At 48.3% G+C, this 5,000-nt stretch overlaps 2 long non-coding RNA genes across 4 annotated transcripts in view; one reads left to right on the top strand and one right to left on the bottom strand.

Moving 5' to 3' along the window:
- LOC120103045 (uncharacterized) overlaps positions 1-4,487 on the top strand; it is an 18,565-nt gene extending 14,078 nt beyond the window's left edge. For 2 of the 3 annotated variants that reach the window (XR_015620538.1, XR_015620540.1), the window contains exon 3: positions 322-742. This is a non-coding gene — a long non-coding RNA (uncharacterized LOC120103045). Of the gene's footprint in view, positions 1-321; positions 743-3,107; positions 3,291-3,876 lie in introns of those variants that run through there. The other variant, XR_015620539.1, reaches the window with a different exon arrangement.
- The window catches only part of LOC108351065 (uncharacterized), an 8,475-nt gene that overhangs the window by 2,425 nt on the left and 1,050 nt on the right, over positions 1-5,000 (bottom strand). The gene's annotated exons all lie outside the window — the stretch shown is intronic.

The following is a 5,000-nucleotide window of genomic DNA, read 5'->3' as shown; positions in this document are numbered from 1 at the left end:
CCAAGGTGTGTGTGTTGGTGGCAGGGGAGATCAGAGCAGGACCTGGTTTTATCCCGTTCCACCAAGGGGGTCTTGGGAATTGAACTCAGGTTGTCGGGCTGGGCAGCAAGCCCCTTTACCTGCTGAGACATCTCATAGACCCATACGTTCATTCTTGCTGGCAAAATTCAGTTTCTTGTGTTGTAGGACTGAAGGCCCCAGCTTCATGCTGGTTGTTCCTAGAAGCTGCCACAGCCCTTGCCACACAGCACACTCAAGCTAGCCATGGAATTCAGAAGGACACTTGCATTTCCAATTGCCGCTTTTCTTTGTATTCCTTAGGTCTTGGGGCGCATCTCCTAGAATTTGGTTTCTATGTTAAATTCGGCAACAGCAGCAGCAATCTGGAGAATTCCCTTAAAACATCAGAAGGTGCATCAATGCATGGCTCTTGGGCCTCACTGACTGGCAGGGAGCAGGACCACCCTTCCCGGCAGCTGTGTTCTTCCCAGCTGTCCTGACACCAGGCACCTTGTGTCATGTGCTGCCAAGGGTTGGAAGTGTCCGAATCGCAACCCCAGGATCTGGAAAGCCCCTATTACAGAGCCAGACTTCACTCCGCTCTTCCCACTGGAGGAAAAGGAGGGAGTGGGGGAGAGGACACGTCGGTTCTCATTACAGCCTTGTCTTGGTTGTTTCTAAGCTGCCACCATGGTAATCTCTTACTGTGAACAATTTAGAAATTAAACAGGCCTTCTGTTTATGCCAGGGTTGTTTTTTTTTTTTTTTTTTTTTTTTTTGTTTTTTGTTTTTTTTCCCCTTCAAACCAAAGAAAACCAAGGGCTTGGGGAGATGGCTCTGCTGGTAAAGCGTTTGCTTTGCAAGCCTGAAGACCCATGTTTAATGCCCAGAACTCACATTAAAAACTAAAATGTCAGGGCTGGTGACAAGCTGTAACTCCAGCACTAGGGAGTTAAATACAGGCAGGTCCGGATTGGTTTGCTAGCCAATCAATTTGGTGTAATCAGTGAACCCCAGACCAGTTAGAGACTGTCTCAAAACCCAAGTGAATGGTACCTGAGGAACAATCCTCTGGCTTCCACACGCAGTGGCCATGTGTAAGTCACACCAGCATGTGTACAACCCCACATATTTGTGTGCATGGGGTAGAGGAAGAGATCAGAAGCTCTATTTCTACCTCTTGCAACACAAGACTGTCTTTCCTTTCCCATAGTCAACTGAACAATTCTTTCTCTGAGGAGACTGGCCTGGCAGAGACCCTCAGCCATCTGAATTTGTTTCTCAGTGTTTAAATTGTATGCTTTCTAAATATTGTGGTGAAAGCTTGCTACATTGTAACTAGGACAGGAGTCATTCCTTGTCAGCGTATCCACAGGGTGTATGCTACCCTCCCATTAGTCATGGAGTGGCCATCTTGGACTATCAGTTTGACTGCCATGGTATCTATCCTGACACCTCTGTTCAAATTACTCTTATTTAACCATGGCCCCAGACCTGAGAATGATGCTGCTGTCAACTGGGATGTGGCAAAGAGGAGCCCCATGAATCGCTTCCTTTTAAGAGTAGAGGAACAGTAAGACATTTTGAGAGACTATATGCCTTTAACTTTTGTTACAGCATATTGCTATAATTGCTCTGTTATGACTAATTATTGTGGCTAATATCTTACTGTGTCAAATTTATAAGTTAAACTTAATCAAAGGTGAACATGTGTAGGGAAATCCACTGTATGTATATGTATATGTATATGTGTATGTGTATGTGTATGTGTATGTGTATGTGTATGTGTATATGTATATGTATATATTGAGTATTGCTTACAGTTGCTGGCATCTACCAGGAACCTTGGCCTGTATCCTCATAACATTCTGTTGTGGGATGGAGAGATGGGTCTGCTGTTAAAGTACTTGCTGTGCAAGCCTAAGAACCAGAGTTCGGATCCCCAGAGCCCCTGTAAGTGCTGGGCGGCCTCAGGACTTGCCTGTAATTTGAGCACTAGGAAGGGTGATCAATAGAGCAAGCTAGTTAGCCAGATTCACCATACTGGTAAGCTCTGGATTCAAGTGAGAGAGCCTGCTTCACTGGATAAGACGGAGAACATTCGAGGAAGACCCAGTATTGGCTTCAGGCCTCCTAGCACATGCACCGTTTCATGCTCCCACGTGCATGTGGATATACTCTACACACATGAGGGAAAGGGAAGCTGTGAAACACTCTGTCCTCACGCTGTCATCCGAACTTTGTTTTCCAGGCTCCATTTAAGGGCGTGGTTGTTCTTAACTTAACAGGTCAGGCTTTCAGCTGGAAAGATTTCTCAACCCCAGCGTTCTCTGAGATCTGCTGGTGTCAATGGCTGGATCAAACCAAACACCACAATCTAATTACTTCGACTCCTCTTTTGTGTCCCTCCACCCCTGGGGTTTTAGGCCTTGAAATTCTTTTGTTAATAATAGCCATTAAAAAAAATGTAGTGTTAAAATGTTCCATTATGGAGAAAGTACACCAGACCATAAAAGTAGGGCCTCCCTAGTGATTGTTTCAGAGTTGACGCAAAAGCACAGATTTTAATTCCTCGGAGAACTGGCTGTGTTGAAATGTTTACAGAAGGTCAGGGGTCTCTCCTTCCCCCCCCCCGGGGGGGGGACAGAGACCCAGAGATGTGGGCAGCCGTGAAGCCAGGCAGGCCTCTCAAGCTGTATTTATATTGGAAAGAAGTCTGGAAAATGCCCCCTGTGGTTTCCCCGGAGCCTGGAGGTGGGCCTCACAGGACCAAGGAATGAAAACAAACCAATGTGCTGTGTTTAGCACAATTTACTAGGAAAGGTCCCTCTGAGAGCTCCAGATGGGCCCGAGGGGCTAGAAAAGAAATCAAAAGGGTAAGAGGGGCCAAGCACAGGGCAAGGCCAAATAACAGTAATAACGGTCATAGAAATAATAATTTTTAAAAAGTCAACCCGACTTGATCGAGACAGTGGAAAATTTACAAACATGGCCGTGGCAATCCAGCACATTGGAGTGGATATGAGACAATTTGTTTTCAAGTCCTCAAGTCCCATTCGGGTCATGAAGTCACTCCCTGAGGACTGGCTGAGCTGTTCTCTTTCCAGGGTGTCCCTGCTCTTTCAACTCACACCCAGGAGGCCATGTGGCCTGGTTGTTGTCATTTGCACTCACTCTCTGGGGCCTGGCAGACACAAACAACTCCTGGTAGTTGGTTGGCTTAACCTTTATTATGTTCCCAAAGCCTTTGTGTGATTGCCAGACAGATGGACAGATGGATGGACAGACAGGTGGGTGGATAGATGGATGGGTGGATTGTTGGGTGTGTGGCTGGGTGGATGGATGGGTGGGTGGATTGGTGGGTGGGTGAATGGGTGGATGGGTGGGTGGGTAGGTAGATGGGTGGCTGGGTGGCTGGGTGGGTGGCTGGGTGGGTTGATGGATGGATGGGTGGATGGGTGGGTGGGTCGGTGGGTGGGTGGTTGAGTGGGTGGGTGAGTGGGTGGATGGATGGATGATGGATGGATGGGTGGGTGAGTGGTTGTGTGGATGAGTGGCTGGGTGGCTGGGTGGGTGGGTGGGTGAGTGGGTGGATGGATGGATGATGGATGGATGGGTGGGTGAGTGGTTGTGTGGATGAGTGGCTGGGTGGCTGGGTGACTGGGTGGCTGGGTGGGTGGGTGGATGGATGGGTGGCTGGGTGGCTGGGTGGGTGGGTGGCTGGCTGGCTGGGTGGGTGGCTGGGTGGATAGATAGATGATGTTCACAATCAGCCCTAGCCATTTGAGAGGCTCATGTGTGTTGTAGTCATGAGTAGAAGGCATCCGTGTGCCTCCTCTCTGCCATCTTCTGATGGTTTGCCTTTCTCTGCTCTAGGACTCACGTATCAGGGTTTTTGTGACCAGAATACACCAACCTCAGCCCTTCCTCAAGGTTTGTCCAGCATGGGATGATGAGATTACTCAATGGCTGAGCATCCTCACTGTATAATGGGCCTGAGTTCAGACCCCAGCACACTTGTAAGAAGCTAGGGGTGGTCCTGGGCATCCCTGCAGCCCCAACACTGCAGAGAGTGGAGACAGGACGCTCAGAGCAGAATGTCTGATGTCGTCCTCGGCCTCCCCATGCACCCACCTCCACCTGTGTGCATAACACACTCACATACACACACATACACACACACAGTGGTACACATTCTCACACATGCACACATGCTCACACACAACAGTACTTACTCTTGCACATGCACATATGCACACACACATTGATACATAATCTCTCACATGCATACACACATGCACAAACATGTCCACAGCGATACACACTCTTGCACACACATGTGCGCACACACACACACACACGCGTGCACACACAGTAAATGTAACAAAAAATGATGGCCGATATCAAGATGCTGAGTGTTGGTACTAAGATGTATTTGCCATGTGTCTGGTCCTACCCGGTTTATATAAACACCTTTCCTAGTCAAACCTTTATAGTAGCTACTGTTTTCTCTCATTGCGTTACTCCCTCCTCCCCCCTTTTGACACCGGGGACTGAACCCCGGATCTCGTGCTCGCTAGGCAAGTGCTCTGCGGCACATATGGAAAGAGAGGCACGGAAGGACTAAAGACAGCTGCTTCCAGGTTAATGATTAGCGAGTGGCACAGGTCGGCCTCGAACCCATGACCACAGGTTCAAGATCTGAGCTTTCTACTTCATTTGAGACAAAGTCTTGCTGTATAACATAGCCCAGGCTGGCCCCAAACCTGTGCTCCTCTGGCCTCAGTTTCCTGAGCACTGGGATTCTAGGTGCAGGCTACCAAATCTAAGCCAGGGACTGGGCTTATAACTTTTTTTTAAAGTACAGAAAGCAGGGGTTGGGGATTTAGCTCAGTGGTAGAGCGCTTGCCTAGGAAGCGCAAGGCCCTGGGTTCGATCCCCAGCTCCGGAAAAAAAAGAACCAAAAAAAAAAAAAAAAAAAAAAAAGAAAGTACAGAAAA

Source organism: Rattus norvegicus, chromosome 5 (genome assembly GCF_021556685.1).
Source record: "Rattus norvegicus strain SHRSP/BbbUtx chromosome 5, alternate assembly SHRSP_T2T, whole genome shotgun sequence".
Lineage (NCBI taxonomy): Eukaryota > Metazoa > Chordata > Mammalia > Rodentia > Muridae > Rattus > Rattus norvegicus.
Note: the sequence above shows the minus strand (reverse complement) of the source record. Positions and strands in the feature narration are given on the sequence as shown.